Source organism: Euprymna scolopes, chromosome 8 (genome assembly GCF_053919585.1).
Source record: "Euprymna scolopes isolate OS-2025 chromosome 8, ASM5391958v1, whole genome shotgun sequence".
NCBI classification, from domain to species: Eukaryota; Metazoa; Mollusca; class Cephalopoda; order Sepiida; family Sepiolidae; genus Euprymna; species Euprymna scolopes.
In genome coordinates, this window is record NC_136489.1 from 114,102,664 (window position 1) to 114,122,778 (window position 20,115).

General features: G+C 34.0%; 1 pseudogene; it reads left to right on the forward strand.

The window, feature by feature from the left end:
• Positions 1-2,173: 2,173 nt before the first annotated feature.
• LOC145284350 (5S ribosomal RNA) lies at positions 2,174-2,290 on the forward strand (annotated as a pseudogene).
• The last annotated feature ends 17,825 nt before the right edge of the window (positions 2,291-20,115 follow it).

The window sequence follows — 20,115 nt, forward strand, 5'->3', positions numbered from 1 at the left end:
AAAGGCCTTAGATATATCTTGGGCCTAACCTCCTCTGCCTTATCCAGTGTATAGTATATACGTTCAGAGATTACAGTTAGGATATCTGCAGTAGAACGGACTTGTTTGAATCCATACTGTTAGTCGGACTGAAATTTAGTAGCTGTGAGGTGCTGGATTTGTGCTCGATTGATTAAGGACTCAAAGATTTTAGCGAAAAAAAGGGGGGGGCTAATGGGGCGATAATTTAATGGGCCAGTTCTTTCGCCAGACTTCTTGCAAACTGATAACACAGAAGCAGTTTTCAAGTAGTCAGGAAAATAAGATGCGTTAAGACATTTGTTGAAAAGTTTGGACAGAACTGAAGCAGAGCATTTTTAATAGTATAACCGGGATGAGATCAGCTATACACGCTTTTGAGTTTAGTTTTTTTTATGATATCATCTACCTGAGAGGGGGAGATTTTTTATATCATATTGTGTTGCTTCTGCTCGCGAAGGAAAATCTGGCAAGAAGTTGTTTGCTGGATCCGATGTAGAATTGGGAGAAAACCGACGGACAAGCAGGTTAGCCTTCACGGTTGCTGTGCAAACAACCTCAACATTGTTGGATAGTGGAGGATGTGTTGATTACCCATATGCAAATATATGTGCACATATGTAGATATATGCTTATGAATGTACATCTATATACATATGTATTTAAAGAACACATGTAGGCATATGTATATATGCGTATATATATATATATATATATATATATATATATATATATATAAAATATAAAATATAAAATACAGCCACCCCATTAGCCTCCTCCCACTTTTTGACAAAATATTTGAGACCTTAATAAACCATGCTCTAGTCCATTACCTTACAAATGTTAAACTTCTGACTGACCAACAATATGGATTTAGACAAGCCCGTTCCACAGCAGACATCCTAACTGTACTCTCTGAACGTATATACCATTCACTGGACAAAGCCGGTGAGGGCAGAGCGGTAGCTCTAGATATATCTAAGGCTTTTGACAGGGTATGGCATGAGGATTTCCTCAGGAAAATCAGATCATACGGTATCACTGGTAGAAGGTTAAACATAATTAAATCCTTCTTAGATAAGAGAAAAAACCAGGTTGTCCTCGACGGTCGTACATCTAAACAATATGATCTAAATGCGGGAGTGCCCCAAGGGTCTATCCTTGGACCTTTGTTGTTCCTAATATTCATAAATGACCTCCCCAACAAAATTGCCTCTGAGATGGGTATATATGCTGATGACACCACACTCTATAACAGGCACGGCAGGAAAACAAATGAACACATATCTAAATAAATGGCAGATACACTAGAGGATGACGTCCAATCTGTAGTGGAATGGGGACAAAAATAGATGGTCACGTTCAATGCCGCCAAGACTAAACTAGTTTCCTGCAATAATTACAAGAAACCTTCTCTACCACCTATAGCAATGGTCAACGACTCTTTATCTGAGAGTACATCTTTCAAACTCCTTGGCCTAACGTTCACAGGAAACATGAGTTGGAACAATTACATTGAAAGCATTGCCAAGGCCGCTGCAAAGAAGGTAGGCTCTCTCTACCTTGCTAGAAAACTGCTAACACCCAAAAGTATCCTGTACCTCTATAAGGCCACCATTCTCCCATGTATGGAGTATTGCTGTCATATTTGCGCTGGTGCATCTGCTACTAGTCTCTCGCTCCTAGACAAGGTTCAAAAGAGAGTCGCCAATCTGATAGGCCCTGAACTGGCATCTAAGCTTCAGCCTCTGTCCCATCGACGAAATGTTGCATCCCTCTGCCTGTTCTAAAAGTATTTTAATGGAGAATGCTCTGACGAACTACAAGCACTTGTGCTCCCACGACGTAAACACTCTCGACAAACCCGACAGGCAGTTAAATCCCACCCCACACAGTAGAGATCCCTAGATGTAAAAGATATTTCTACTCCAGTAGTTTCTTCCCCAGAACCGCTAGACTTAGGAATTCCATTCTAGGTCCTTGCTTCCCCAACTGTACTGACGTGCAGAAGTTCAAGTGTAACGTGAACAGACATCTTGCTGCCCAAACCCCCACATAGTACCCCAGTAGATATTGTCCCTGATAGTAGCCCCCTACACCAAATGGCAATATGCCTTGTTTGGGGTGAAAATGTAATAATAAAAAAAAAATATATATACATGGCATAATCACGTTGACACACCGGTTCTCGTCAGATCACCGAAGTTAAGCAACGTTGAGCCTGATTAGTACCAGATGGGTGACCATTTGGGAATTTTAGGCGCTTTATGTGCTCTCTGCTTACCTCGGCATTTGCTTCCAATCGTCTTGAAGATACACTTCACTTACCACTGGTATTTAATAATGTCGACTCAGGAGAGGTGTGGTTGGAGATTGCGTGGGTATCCATAGTCTGTCAAAGACTGAAGGAGCCTAGTAATATATATATATATATATATATATATATATATATATATATATATATATATATATATGTACGAGTGGCGTTCCAGAAATAAATGTCTTTTATTTCATCCGAATGGGTTAGATGGGATTTTAAATGGCATTATTATTATGATGATTGAACTTATGCATTTATGGCCTGAAAGTTTAATCTCTGAGTTGCAAATATTGACGGTGTATAAGACTCAAACAAACTAACTGCTGTTATAGACGTCAGAATCATTCATGTTTCATTGCATCCCTGGCAAAAGTACCATAAGGAGGACAGTGACTTGGTAGAACATAAATTCTGAAATACAGAAAGTCGCTCGTCTTTATTATACCACCCCCGTCCTCGTAGATTTTGAACTTTTTAAGTCGAAAAAATAGGAGGCTTTGCTTCTGGAACAACCCTGATATATGCATGTATGTATGTATATATATATATATATATATATATATATATATATATATATATGTGTGTGTGTGTGTGTGTGTGTGTGTGTGTGTGTGGATAAAAGTATTTATACATATATATTATGTACATATGTATGTACATATATGTATATATATGTACATGAGTATATATTTGTTGTGTATATATGTGTGTGTGTGTGTCTCTCTCTCTCTTTCTCTCTCTCTCTCTCTCTATATATATATATATATATATATATATATTTGTAGTCATCGATATATAGTACTGTTTCGTTGTATCACAACTCATCAGTGCCGCTAGACTAGCACCTCTCCCAAACCGAGGATTGAAACTAAAACCATCGTGTTGACAGTCGGCAGTCGGCAGTTCTACTCATCGACCCACGGGAGCGGTACGCGCAAATAACGTCGACAAATATCTATTTTAAACAAACATTCGTCCACCACTTTTATAGTGCTCAAACCGTTTTGTTTACAAACAAACAGCAAGCCTCGCATTTTTCAGCCAATTAAGTAGCGGGTGAGATTATTTACGGGGGGGGGGGGCTTGACATTATGTTATGCATCATGCTGCATTTAGCTGATGGTGATGCTTTCGCAGGTAATATAAGCAAAGGAACAATTTTTCTATTACGTGTGGGCAAGAATAACCAAATAATTCCACTCATTTTACAGTTTATTGAATATTTTGTTTACATAAGCAAGCAATAACAGTAGTATCGAAATATACTTATGGCAAGTTAGTTACACAGAAAAGTTTTTTTTTTCAATTTGTCTGGTGATTAGTACAGAAATTGTTTAATTGACCCAAAATGTTAGAAAATTATAACTAATGATGTTTAGGTAGCAGTATTACGCATAAGCATTTGTTGATATGTTGTTTGTCCTGACAGATTTTTGCATATAGACTTTAATTCACGTGAGAAATCATTTTCTTATTAGATTCTTTCACGACAGACCGCTGATTGGGGTTTAACAGACATCTTGTCTTTCTGTGGTTTTGCTTTCTAAGTGTCCACGAATTGCGTATGGCACTAAAAATTTTCGAAAACTAAAATTAGCCTAATTACTGTCCATTCAGAAAAGACATTACTATAAGAAGGTTATTAATGAGAAAGTACAGTGGTGTCCAAAACTAAGGGACAACATTTTAAAACCTAATATTTGTTAGAAATAACAACCGTGAAAAGCTGAAATTTTGACAACTGGTAGTCATTATCATCCATAATAACATACTAAAATTTGAATCATTTGCAAAGGATAGAAAAAGAATTATAACAATTATTTATTTATTTTCAAAATAGGAACGTCCAAAAGTAAGGGACAACATTGAGAAAAACAATGTAAACAAAAAACAATAAAAATACATGTACAATCAATATTTAGTAAATGACAACTGCAAATCTTCGACTACAAGAACGAATCAGTTCTTGACAATCCTCGATACTAATTTTAGACCATTCTTCTTGAAGCTTCACCAACAAATACTCTGTGTCTTTCCATAATTTTCATTCCTAAGGTCTTCAAAAGATTTTCTATTGGATTTAAATCAGGACATTGCGGTGGCCAATCGACAATTGCGAAATCTTGCTCTCTAAGGTAACCCATTACCACCTTTGCCTTGTAACATGGAGTATTATCTTGCATAAAGGTAGCCCTATCGAAACCTGTATTCTGTATGATTGGCATAACACGATCTTAAACAATGTTTTTATAGATCTGCGTGTTTACATGAGTTTTTAATCGGACAAGAGGCGTTGTACCTTGGCTAGAAAACATTCCAAATACCATGACGCCCCCCCCCAAACTTGACAGTTTTGTTAGTACACTTTGCGCTTAATCCTTCACCAATACACCTCTTTACATTGTTTTTCCATCATTTCCAAATAAATTAAACTGAAAAAATACTTTTGACCAATTTTCATACGTCTAAATCTCTTCTTCTTATTCCTCGAACTAACATGTCGTTTCTTCCCTGGGGTTCGATTAAACAGATTTATTTCTTGCAGTCGTCTAGAAACAGTCTGTCTTAACACATTAACACATGGGGTAATTTTACCCTTTTAATTTCTGTGCAAGTCTTAAAACGATCCTTTAATGACATATGCCGAAGTTTTGCGGGGTCTGCCGGTTTTAAATGCACTAACTATTTTGCCAGTATCATTGTAGGATTTAGCAACCCTGCCTACAACATTCTTGGAACGTTAATAAATAGATTTTTACAAAAAAACAAAAACAAAACAAAACAAAACAAACAAACAAAAAAACAGACGTTGCTAATTTATATTATTTAGGTTATTCGGACTACTATTCCCGTCGGGAATGTTATTATCACAAGGTTTTAGACAACCACCATTCTTATTCAGGTGCGTCTTGACGAACGCGGAAATCTATATGTCGAACTCGAGAATTTGTATGGAATTTTGAACATAACCCTTTATTTATTCCACGAGGAAGCTGGACCCTGTTTCGCTAACCATTATTGGGTAGAAATGCAGATTCCTTAGTTCAACATAAAGATTTCCGAGTTTGACAAGAAACACCCGAAGAGCGTTGGTGTTATCAACCGAAATTTTCCTTCAGCAATAAAATGAAACAATCCCCAAAGTATAATAACAAACGCTGACTTTTATAATGTAGAGATTACAAGAGCAAGGTGAGCGCGTTTGATTGTCTATAATATTGTAATGGAGTGTACGTTTTTCGCACTATAAAATTGATATACCGTTTCTAAATTTTTTAAGATGAGACTTTAACATTTTGATTATTTTGATTATTCGAACTATTGCTTTCATATTGAGTGTTATTCTCATAACATGATGTAACATACGACCTTCTTCAGGTGTATACCGACAAAATCTAAAATCTGTTTGACATTTCGAACGGCATTCTTTATTTAATCCACGAAGGTGGCATACTCTCGTAGCCCGTACAGATAAAGTACTAGTAAAATTAAGTTCTAAGCGATACTCCTTTGGGTGTTGAAGGTTCAATTCTCAATGCAGACGATACTAAGAATACAATTGCAATTTACTTAAGACTTCTACTCGGTCATGGCTGATGAAGCGAGAGCATGCTGCCAATCGAAAGTACAGATTCTAGAGTTCGACAGAGATTCTCGTGTTTGAAAAGATGCATCTGAAAAAGGTCAGATGTTACATCGGCCGGAAGGTTGTAGGAATAACACTCAAGTTTAAATGGTGCATATATAATGAATAAGAAATATGGACTTACTACCCTACTGAGCTGTTTAAGATACTAGTGTGCATGCTGTTTCACGAACTACAAGAAAATCAAGATTTCACTTCATGACAAACCCAATAAAAAACAATGAAATTAAAATATGGAAAATTTCTCAAGATCGTGTCAAAGATTTGATTTTTATTTCTTGTCGAGTTTAAAACTCCACAACTGTGCGTGACGTGTGCAACAAAAGAAATGCTATAGTCAAAGGTTAAGATGTCTGCATTTGTGTCGATGTGAAAAAAAGAAAAAAATCGCGTATGCACGTATTTGTGTCTGTATGTGTGAAGAACTGTTTACGTGTGTGAATGCACGCACACAATCACGTCCTGATGCGAAACGTAGAACAACAAACAATAAAACATTCTCCCGATAATCCAATACATTTTCTTGTTACTAAATATCAAAGTGTTACATATCACTCAGTTGTGTTGCATAATAAGGTCATCGATCTGTCATTCGAGAATGGAAGACTAAGGCATTCGTTAAAAAAGGGTCACATGATGAAAGAGAAACTCATTAAATGATTGATAAGTGTGGGATTAAAAGTACGACCTCGGTTGATAACAGAAGTCGAGAAGTTACGTCAGTCTCATTAAAAAGGTAACGTGTCTTCTTTTCCAGTTAGACTTGATAGCTACTTGACGCATGAAGCGATAGTTCGTCCCAAGCATCGGTAACCGTGGAGGAGTTCGAGTCATGAAGTGATTCTGTTAATTATGTGTCTGTCTGTCTCTCTTTCCAGATTAAATATTTTTTTTTATCTCTTAGATGTCTATGTTATTGGGTATAACTGATTTCTTTGTTCCAGCTCGTTTTTGTTTACGTTAAGAATGTAAATTTTTCTCAAATATAAAAGGTTAATTGAATGTGATCGAGTAGGTCTGTACGCAATTTCATCATTTCACATGATGCGAGGTAGTTAGCCAATTATTAGTGGATTTGAATTAACATGCATATTTTATGGTGTAATCGCAAAAATGGCCATTGTCGGATTGAACCTAGCAATTACTTAAACAAAACCTTTCCTGTATACATTCGATTGCTGCTTTAATGTAGCCGAAAAAGATTTGCGGACATAGTTTTCTACAAGAGACAGCCAATCTGTTGACACAATGAAAAGGTCATGAAATTTCAGGTTTATGGAGTCGCACAACGCTAATTACAACGGCCGTAATTATGATCCTCTCTATTATGGAGAAAGAAAGAGGAAAAAGAAAGTTGGTTGATAAGCTTGAAAGGTTTACGCTCATAATTATTTTAAGCACTATTTTTTATATATGACTCAACATCCGCTAATGTATCAACAACTTCCTTTCTCACAGTCTTACTTCTCAGACATAATAAATACCTATTGATCTCCTGTCTGTCGGTTCCGAACCGAATTTATTTACTAGCTAATATCTATGATATAAAGCTGAACGTCTGTGTGTGTGTGTGTCTGGTCACGAATAGGCTCCTATATGGTTGACTATTATAGAAAACTGATCACATATAATGATAGAAGATGTATCGAGACACAGGAATAGGTATGTTTGATATGGCATAATGATGATTCATAAAAATTGTGGGGTCTGCGTACGCGCCTGGTCCACAAAGTATGGAAATAAAAAAAAAAAAAAAAAAAAAACGTTTACAAGTGTTTTTGATATAGATGTACATAAGAATACTTTGATAAGTATGTTTTAACTTAAACAGGGATGGTATAATAAAATTATAAGGTCTGCGTTTGCGCCTGAGCTCCATAGAATGGAAATAGGCACACACTTTAATAAAGACTTTTCGTATCTATCTGCGTAAGTATACTTTGATAATTATGTTTCAGTTTGAAGAAATATGGTATAATAAAATTATGGTGTGTTCGTTCGCGCCTGACCTCCATAGAATAGAAATATGTCACAAAGTTTAACAAGGTTTTTAACCATAGATCCACAGAATATTGTGATAAGTGTTTCAGTGTGAACAGGTATGGTATAATAAATTATGGGCTTTATCTATTTTATTTTTACTTCCATCATATTTTGCTTTGGTTTTGATACCCCAAAATTCGAAGCTATCTCTTTACAACCCTTCCTTTTCATAACCTACCATACTTTCATAAATCCGAGTCCAATTTTTGTAGGCTTTTAAACAGTTGGAATTTATATCCCGTACGCGAGAGAGGAGATAGCAGTTTTGTGCGCATTGTTAATCATTCGGAAACTGATTCATAGTTTACAATTAGTAATCTTTGTACTCAATATATATATTGTTAAATTTTCTTTTTCTTTCATGAAACGAGGAGAATCTATTAAAAAATAAATTTTGTGTCTTTTACTTTTTAATTTATTTCAGTTATTTGATGGTCCTAACCAATAATTCCCTCTAGTGACCCTAGATGGAATCAAAGTAAAATCACTATAGTTTATTCACAATCTCTGAAAAATTGAACTCCAACTGAAACTTATATAAAGGTTAATAAATAGACTTTTTACAAAACAAATAAACAGACGCTTCTAATTCGTATTATCTTGATTATTCGGATTACTATTCCCATCGGGAATGTTATTATCACAAGGTTTAGGCAACCGTCATCCTTATTCAGATGCGTCCTGACGAACGCGGGAATCTATATGTCGAACTCGATGATATTTTGTTACATAATCCTTAATTTATTCCACGAGGAAGCTGGATTCTGTTTCGCTAGCCATTATTGTGTAGAAATGCAGATTTCTTAGTTTGGCATAAAGATTTCCGACTTCGACAAGAAACACCGGTTTGTGTTACCGAAATTATCCATCAGCAATGAAATAAAACAATCCTCAAAATATAATAACTAACGCTGACTTTTATAATATAAAGATTACAGACCAAGATGAGTGCGTTCGATTGTCTATAATATTGTACTGCAGCGTACGTTTTTTGCACTATTAAATAGACATGCCGTTTCTAAAGTTTTAAGATGAGAATTTAACATTTTGGCTATTTGAATTATTCAAATTATTGCTTTCATATTGAGGCTTATTCTCATAACGTTTCAACTGATGTAACATACGACCTTCCTCGTGTATTTTGGCAAATTCTCAAATCTGTGTGAAATTTCGAACGGCACATACAAAACCCACACTTGAGTAAGCGCTTTTTTCTTATTGCAAATAGCCACCTGAAAAAACCTTTTATTCCAAATAATTTGACTAATTCTTACCGATACGGTTATCGCTAGTTTTAGTTTTTAAACTTTCTTCGACACCTTGCCTTACCAAATATATCTTTCAGTTTCAGCCTTTTACATTATTGTATTTTTGGCAGATAACTTTGGATGGTTTTGCCAAAACTAAATTCTGAACTTAAATATTGTGATGGAATCCGTTTTATTTTTTACGTGCTAAGATTGCTCGAATATAAAATCAGCGCTAACCAGTAGTCGTGCCTGGCTGTTCGTCGTCACAGGCTGCTCGAATTGCTTGCCTAAAACGCACGAAAGGAGAATCAGCAGAAACAGTTGTCGTGCCTTGTTGTGGCTTAGTTTGTCACACATAAATAGTAAAACCTTATAGCTAGCTCCTGTTAATTCAACGGATATAATTTCCGCTGTATTTGAGTTATTTGTGGATACTGAAAACAAATGATTATCGAACCACATTTCTTTTTTTTCAGTAACGGAATAGGCCTTACGTGATTGAAAGAATCCCGGAGTTAATTGTGTGACATCATCCTAATTTCCGGTGCTACGTCACGAATCGAAAATAGAAAACGCAATTTTTGTAATAATTTATCATATAAATGTCACGAAGAAATGCAATTTATACTAACACATTTCGAATGAATAACAATAAAACGTAACAGCAAAAAATAAAGACACTATAACAACAACAATAATAATAATCACAATACTACTACTATGTTAATACTATTACTACTAATTCTAAAAAATAATACTATTACTGCTACTACTAAAATAATAAAAAACTGGGGGGAAAAAAATTAAGATGAAAAGAAAAGAAAAGATCGAGCCTTTACAGTGAACAATCATGCTACAAACAGGTGAATGTGCATGAAGAATCTTCGAATGAGACAATCTACCCACATAAACTATGAATACTAATAAGCCACAAGAAAATCGCAACAGAAATAAAACAACCCAAGAACTGAAACTACAAAACATATCATCTTATACTACTACTACTACTACTACTACTACTACTACTACTACTACTACTACTACTACTACTACTCATCTTCATATATAATATTTTGATTGCAGAAATTCTTGTCTGGACCAAATTACCGTAGGTTTGCAATAACAGATGTCACATACAAATGTATTATCTCTAGCTATTGTTCACCATCTTATGCAACTTAAGAACGCCGTTTTATACAAATTATTTCGTAATAATAAAATCGAACATTACATCCTAGGACAAACATCATCACGATTGCCATTAATGGAAGTTCCTATTTTTTTTTCTAAATCTGAAGTTCTTCCACTCCCGCAGCCAAGATCGGGAAGATATATGCACATTATAACTATATTGCACTGACAACCTTCTTAACTGGATCATAAACTCATAAGCATACAATTACCTTTCCACCCCCCGATTCAAAATTACTAATTTCTCCCCAGTAAATTTCCAACTATTCTCATTGGCTGATAACATAATAATATATTATTCCAGAATAAACACTTTCTTATTAAAAACGAACACGTCAGAACTTTACAAATACGATTCTTTAAGAGTAGACTTATCGGGATAATGCAAAGTGTAACAAATTTGCTTATATAGAAGATTAAAAATAAAAGAACGAAATATAAAAATATATATTAATGCATATAGATTTAATCGTTTATTCAATATGGATGTTACAACAGGATAAGTAAACTCTTTTTACCTTTATATAAGTAGAGTTTACTTATCCTACACCTCTAATTGATGTAACATCCATAAACGATTAAATTGAATTAGATTAGTATATATTTTTATATTGTTGTTCTTACAATCGTCATCTCTCTTATATATATATATATATATATATATATATATATATATATATATATATATATATATATATATAATTAGGTTTTTTGGAAAAAGAAATCCAGCAGAGTGTTCAGTTATAATGAAAATCCGAAAATAATAGGGTATATATATATATATATATATATATATATATATATATATATATATATATATATATATATATATATATACTTGTTTGCAGAAAGTTTTTAGATGAGGCAAGTCATTGGTACCGTCAGTTTCAAACCCGACAATTAGGACCGTTTTAAATGCCCATATCAAGCTCTCGTCAGCCAATACTCATCTCTCTTATAAGTATTGGCTGACGAGAGCTTGGTATGGGTATCTAAAACGGTCTAATTATTGGGTTTGAAACCGACGGTACCAATGACTTGCCTCATCTAAAAACTTTCCGTAGGCAAATATATATATATATATATATATATATATATATATATATATATATATATATATACTAGCAGAAGTACCCGTCGTTGACTGGGTTCAAAAACAGTCTACAGAAAATGGACTGTGATTGATGAAAGTATGATAGGTTATGAAAAGGAGGGGGTTGTAAGGAGATAAGTTTTAATACTCAAAAATTTTACCCTAAGCAAAATATGATTAAAGTAAAGATTCTGTGTTAACAATTTAAGAGAGTTCCGTCAACTTAAGGAATATTTATAAGCATATTTTAATGTTTTCCGTTATTTTGTGTTTGAGGAATATTCGATTATGGCATGTGTAGTTTATATAAAAAATTCATTTAAGTAGCTATCGCCTCAAATTTCGTTTTAATTTCGGTTCGCTGAAATTATTTAAAGTAAAGAGCATTAAAAACCATTTCAAAACAATAAAAAACATGAACTGAACTTTTATTGACTATGGTAACATTTATTTCTTGTATATTTATTTTTTCGGGTAGTCGTTTGTTGGCTTTTCTGCTAAACACTCTTACTAAATAATATCGACGAAATATCGGACAACAAAGAAACAAAAACAGTTTTGAAAAATAATGAAGCTTTACTTAATTTAGTGAAATAACCCGAAACAGCAAAATGGGATATTAAAAAAGTAAACACGTAATTACTTTAGGTTTTTAAAGGAAAGAATCGATATAAATATGAATGAGAAGAAAATTGCGCCCTTTGCAAGCAGAACAGCTTTGTTTCAGTTTTACAGTATTGAACGGTGTAGTATTGCGCCGTCGGATTCAGGGTTGTACTATTGTAATGTAAAGAACACGCAGAAAGGGCTGTAATCAACTGAATTCCTTCTAGTACACTGACAAAAAAGCTTAAACAGATATATAAATAAAAAAAACGTTATGCAAATGTTTTTAAAAAGACACGTAATCACGTGAGCAGGATGTTTTCCTTCTTTTGACACGATAACGTTCTTATTTCTTTTATTATTTATCTATTTATCTATTTTCGAAAGAGTTCCACGTGCAAATGGAGAAGGAAAAAAATAGAGTTATGCAAAATTTGTGTCGAGAATTGTCTAAATTTCCAACTTTTTGTTTTGGCTTTCACTTTTACAAGAACGTGGATTTATGAGGTGAATTTATTCGACACAATATGATTCAACTAAAAAAAATAAATAAAAGCCAACCTGAATTAAGATTAAAGTTAAGGTGTTATTGTGGACCCTCACCCCTTTTAAAAAACTTTGTTAAAATTTGTGACATATTTCCATTCTATGGAGGTCAGGCGCGAACGAACACCCCATAATTTTATTATACCATATTTCTTCAAACTGAAACATAATTATCAAAGTATACTTGCACAAACATATATGAAAAGTCTTTGTTCAAGTTTGTGCCATATTTCCATCAAATACAGGCGCGAAGCAGACCCCACAATTTTATTATACCATCCCTGTTTAAGTTAAAACATACTTATCAAAGTATTTTTATGTACATCTATATATAAAAAAAAACCTTGTAAACGTTTTTTTTTTCATTTTTTATTTCCATACTTTGGGGGCCAGGCGCGAAAGCTGACCCCACAATTTTTATGAACCACATTTCTGCCAGATCAAACATACCCATTCCTGATCCTCGATAAATCTATCATTATATGTAATCAGTTTTTTCAAAATAGTCAACCATATAGGAGCCTATTCGTGACCAGACGCGCGCAGGCGCATGCACACACACACACACACACACACACACACACACACACACACACACACATACACACACACACGCGCGCACACACACACACACACAGACGTTCAGCTTTATATTATAGATATATATTAAAAGGAAGAAGTAAAACAAAAGAAGGATGTGAAGAAATGAAAATGGAAAGACATTCGCAAAACAATGGCCGAGAAAAGAAAGAACAAGGGAAGAGAATCACCTGTGACCTTTGCCGTTGTTAACGTAAGTCAAGTGATCCATGTCATTTCCCGCCAACCGATCACACTTTTAAGAGTGCAGCGGACGCGAACGAGCGAGGCTGACATTTGTAACCGGAAGCTACATTAGACAATAGTACATAATGTGCGACGTGTGATGCTTATGTCAAAAATACATCGCGCATCGCTTGACTTTATTACTTGTTTCTATAATATTAAAGGTCAGCTACGACGTTCAAACCGGTTTCTACGGTAGTACAATACTTTAAGGGGACAACACTTAAAATAAACCTTTTCAAATATTAAACCAACTGAAAACATACAAAATTATATAATTCCTTAAACTCGTGTTTTCATAACAAGTGATTATGTTTGGTAAGTCTATTGTATTATATTTTTAAATGAGAAATATATCAAATTAAAGAGAATGAAGGTTTATTTATGTTTTTACAAGGAGATATGCCTAGACAGCTGTTATAAGCATATATTTATTTATATATACATTATACATACATATTTTATATATTAGGTTGGTGCAACAATAATGTTGTTTTATCAGATTGATATACACACACACACACACACACACACACACACACACACACACACACACACACACACACATATATATATATATATATATACGTAAAAAAAAACGACAGTATTTTTGCATCAACCTAACATATTAAATATGTATGTATAATGTATATATAAATAAATATATGCTATTGGAGTCCTGAAACCCCCAGAGAACTTCATCAATATCCTCTACACGAACTACGTGTAACTGTTTGGTGTGCACTATCGCGAGTTGACATAACTGACTCATGTTTTTTTTTTTTTTGAAGAAAACGAACAGGCAGTATCAGAGACATCTGACCGTTATGTCAACATGACCAATGAGTGTTTCTTGCCAACACTGAACCAGATGAGTATGAAAAATGGGTGGTTCCAGCAGGACGGTGCCACTGCACACACAGTGCGCGTATCAATGACTGTTTTGCGGCAGAACTTCCCAGGACACCTCATCTCTTTGAACGGCGATCTGCATTGGCCAGCATGGTCACCTGATTTATCACCATGTGACTATTATTTTTTACGGGGATATCTGAAATCAATTTTTTTACAACGATCGTCCTAGTACTTTGGCTCACCTGAAAAACCACATACCCATCGATATGCTGGAAAGCGTTGAGCGAAATTTTATAGTTAAATTAATTCAGTGTATATGAAATAAAAAAGACAATTAAAATAATCGTTTTGGCATTCGAAAATAGGCATCAATTTTTCCGATTCCGATACCCCGAAATCTTCCGATTTTTCCGATTCCGATTCCGATTAATCGTCCCAACACTACTATTTACTTTACATGCAAAAATATGCAAATAAAATTTAACACGTCGCAGGTTTAAAAAATTAGTGACAACACCGACTTTCTTTTTTTTCATTTCAACGTATGAAATTACCAATTTGATAATTAAACGATAATAGACGAATCAAATTTAACCTTTAACACTTAAACTTAAAATTATAATCACATTTTATATATTTATTTTAGTAAGAAAATTACGAAAACAAAATGCTATATATTGAAGTTGAAGCCTTAATTTTTACATATTTATTGGTACCAAAAATCCCGTAAAATTTGATAATAAGGAGTCTAGACATAAGGTTTAGTAACATTAAATTTTATATGGGGAGATATATGCGGGGAAAATCAATTCCTTTTACCCGTTATTAGAGCCAACCATTTTCGTATGTGCGTGAGTTGTGTTCTGAATAAACTTGGATTATATTTCTATTCGTATTAAACACTACTAAGTCTACTATTTAAACCTTTCTGACAACACACACACACACACACGCATATATATAAATATACATATATATACATATATATGTAAATATATATATGTGCATGTATTTATATATATTTATAGACTTATATGTAGTATACTGAGTTCATGTAATTCGGTAAATTTTCATATACCAATAGGGTTTAAGCCAAAAATGGTTGACTTAAGGATTAAGCTACAAAATTATCACATTTCATAATTGAGCATTAATTCAATTCAAATATTAATCTAAATATTAATTCAATTGATTTTGTCATCTGACACCCTAGGTTGGTAGAATCCATGCTGACTTAGTTATTCTCCTACTTCACTCGATGGTCTAAGTGTTTTTCACCCATAAATACAGGAGTAGACATCTTCCCACCGGAGTGAAACACACTTGGAGCCATGGGTGGTTTTGCTGTCAGAATAATAATTAGAGGACATACAATAATTTATTTATTTAGACAACCCAAGAACACAACTCATGAATTATATGACAGGAGCAGCATAAGTGATTAATAACACAATCCATTCCTTTAGATCAAAAACTTAATTTATATACTTAATTTGTTAAATAAGCCATTGTAGCACGTTCTGGAAATATCTGATTAAATTAATTATTAAATCATAGTCGCCTTCAAGTAATCAATGAACCGAAAACACAAACGACCTGAATTGCCTCCCTTTAACCATTTTAAGAAACAAAATCGACCCAGTTTCAAATAGAATTAACTAGTAGTACATATCAAAAATTGGATTATCTCCTTTCAAATCATCCTAAAACATTTTTCAAGTAAAATAACTATGAATCCTCAGACAGTAAACAGATTAGAACACTTCACCCGAAATGTCCTAAAAGGTTTATATATATTTAATACACCCATTTTACTTTATTCTCATATTCAATCAAATTGTAAACCGGAAATAGAATTATATCCATGTACCAATAGAACGATAATATATAAACATTACTCGCCACTAATACGAAACTAAAACTAACCGTAACATCTTTACAAGTTTTTTACGGCCATAATATAAATATAGATACCAAACTTTTAAAAATTCTTTTTACAAAAAATCAATCATTGGGAAATAAAGGAATTTAGGAACCCAACAGATGGGATATATTTAAAAAAAAATGTTTTTTTAAATGGCTTAGGGCTCCCCGTAAAAACTTCACATAACTCTTTCCTTAAATAAGGATACGAAAATTAGGCGATATATTAATATTTAAATGGGCTTTTCCGTAACCACAACCAAGGTAAATGTTTCTCGCATGCTTTTCCCGTTAGGGATTCCACCCTCCCCGCCTTTTTTTCTTTCTATTAAAAATGCTACATTGCTTAAAGTGTATTTATTCATGAAGTCTAAAGAAATGCTGGTTTTTGAAAAAGTTCAAATGATGTAATGCTTGAAATTGTCGAACTAGACATTGAAACAATTGTAACGTAAAATGAAATACACTTTTTGTTGCCATCAATATCTTGTCTGGAAGTCTTGATTTTGTACACACAGTATATATATATATATATATATATATATATATACATACATATATATATATATATATATATATATATATATATATATATATATCAGATGCTCAACATTGCAACAACATTCTTCAAATATCTCCAGGACACTCTTACACACAGGGCAACACAAATTCCGATCTTCATCAATTTTTGTGAATGCGACATGAATGTAATCTTTTAAATCATTTATTGTTTTGTGTTTTTTCTCATAAACCTTGTTCTTAACAACACCCCCCCAAAAAGAAATCCGTTGGGATTAGGTCAGGTGAACGTGGTGGCCATTCGATGCTACCTCTTCTTCCGAACCAACGCTGTGGGAAACTTGGTTAAGGTAGTCTTTTACTCTAGACGTATAATGTGGTGATACCCCATCCTGCTGAAAGAAATGTTCATCAAAGTCAGGTTTAGTTCTGAGTTGTGGTACTACTATTTCACGAAGCATGTCCAAAAGTTCTCGCCATTTACAGGTCCATTAAAAAAAACGGGCCCAAGCTGTTTATGTAAATTAGATCTATACTCTGTGGAGTATTTTATATTGCTTGTACATTTTAATTAGCAAGTAACTTATACCATATAAAAGGTAGTTTAATAACAGTAAACCTACTTTTGGGATGCCCTGTATATATATATATATATATATATATATATATATATATATATATATATAACTACTTCACTTAATCACATAAATTAATATACGAGGGGCGTGCAATAAATAATGCCCCTGACCCACTTCTAGTTGTTTGATCCAGCTGAACTTTTTCATGTGCAATGATTTATATCTCTACGGGTTATGTGGCAAATTACAGCTCTGAATTAATTGTGGTTTATGTTATACAGGTGTTTGAACTGAGTCAGGTGTGAAATGGAGCCTGTTGAATGTCGAGCAGTGATCCGGTTTTTGTATTTCAAAGGATGAACACCACAGGAGACTTTTGATGAAATGAAAGGAACTTATGGTGATAATGCCCCATCATATGTCCTTGTAAAACGCTGGCATCGTGAATTCAAACATGGCCAGAAGTCTGTGGAAACAGTTCCCATACCTGGTCGCCCCCTTCTGCCATTGATGAGGCATCTGTCCGTCAAGTTGAGGCTGCCACTTTGAAAGATCGACGCATTACTATTCGCCAAATAGCCCAAGATGTCAAGATTAGTACAGGTTCTGTGGAAATTATCATTCATGATCATATGCATATGCATAAGGTGTCTGCCATTTGCATATGCATAAGGTTGCTCACAACATTTCAGAAGCGATAACGCGTCGAGTGCTCGAGGATGAATTTGGAGATGTGCCAAGAAGATGAGTCAAAGTTTTTCAAAAGACTGATTACACAGGATGAAACCTGGCCCCATTACTATGACCCAGAGACCAAAGCCCAGTCAATGCAGTGGAAGCACCACCTCCAAAGAAGGCAAGAGTGCAGCCCTCCGCTGGCAAGATCATGCTCACAGTCTTCTGGGACCAGGACGGCGGAGTGATGACAGATTTCCTGGCAAAGGGTACCATAATTACAGGAGCCTATTATGCTTCACTTTTGAGGAAATTAAGAGAAGCTATCAAAATCAAGAGGCGGGGCAAGATCAGCAAAGGTACCCTTCTCCTCCTGCAGGATAACACTGTGGTCCATAACTCGCATGTTGCCAGATCAGAAGCACGGGCGTGTGGTTATGAAATCCTTCCCCATCCTCCCTACTCCCCTGACCCTGCACCCTCTGACTTTCACCTCTTCCCAGCCATGAAGTTGTTTTTGAAAGGAAAGCGTTTCCCAGATGATGCAGCCTTGATTTCTGAAGTCACGTCGTTGTTGGAGGACCAACCTGGGGTGTTCTACAAAAACGGTCTCCAGAGCTGCATCAAACGATGGGAGAAATGCATAACTCTGGGTGGTTCCTATGTAGAGAAAGACTAATAACTGTGCCAAGTTTCATTGATCTACTGCTATGGGAAGTGGGTTAGGAGCGTTACTTATTGCACGCCCCTCGTACGAAAGTATAATTTATGCGTAACTTTAAGTATTTACTTCACCAGTGCTCACTACATAGGTAGAGCTAGGTAGAAAGTTATAAAAATATATATGGCAATTAAACTTAACCGCCATATATATTTTTATAACTTTATATATATATATATATATATATATATATATATATATATATATATATATATATAAGAAAAGAAATTAAAACTGTAAATTGAAATTTACAATCAAAATTTATTGTTCGACTGAATACCCCAAAAAACAATTTACAAAGTTCTTATTCCGAGGAGTTTCAAAGAATGTTATTCTTGCTATTCTTCTCATCAGGGGACGGAAGGAAATCAGCAAATTATATTTGTAGCAATGCTAAAATTTACTGGTTACGGCATTAAATGAAACTGCAATGTATTATAGTAAAAAGCAACGAGTGAAAAAATGTAGGAGATATAAAAAAATAATAAAAACGAACCGGGCATAAAATTGCATTGCATGAAGACTGTTACAAGGTGTTCCGAAGGCGAAAATAAATCTTTAGAAATAATCAAGTCCAAATTTAAACCCAATTGATTAGAAAATTTTCAACGCAGTTGAAGTTGTGGTAATTGTTTTTGCCGATCGTGCAGTAATACAAAATAGGTTGATCTCCAGTTGAGTGGATTCGAGATTAAATGAATAGAAAAACCAAAATTAGATGAATAGAAAAGGCATAATAATAATAATAATAATAATAATAATAATAATAATAATAATAATAATAATAATAATAATAATTTATTTATTTACTTTTGTTAAAAAAGTTCACATTCAAATCAATAAAAAAAAACAATCATTGTATACTAAGTTTTATGAATTTATTTTTTTTTTATTTCAGACAACTAATAGCAAACACTTAATTTTTTTTTCATACGATAATTTTTGTGTGATTTTTTTGTTCAAATCCAGATAAATATTAAAAAATAATTATAAATCAATGATAGCAAACAAATATTTTCTTAAATAGCATTGACTGCTGAGATTTTATTGGCTCAGCGTTTCGGTATCTTTCGGTGTTTTACGTAAACTGCCCGAAAAATTCCGACCATATCACGGTTCTTATTCTATAAACTACCAATAAAAGATTAAAATAAATGGCGCTTTTACATTTTCTTGCATACACGAGTTCGTCTTCTTGCTTTTGTCGTTTTCGCGTTCATTTCATGTCTCTCTTCTTTTCGTTCATTCATTTTTTTTCTTTTTTTGTTAGTGGAGATCGTGGCATACTGGACATATGACCACCTTC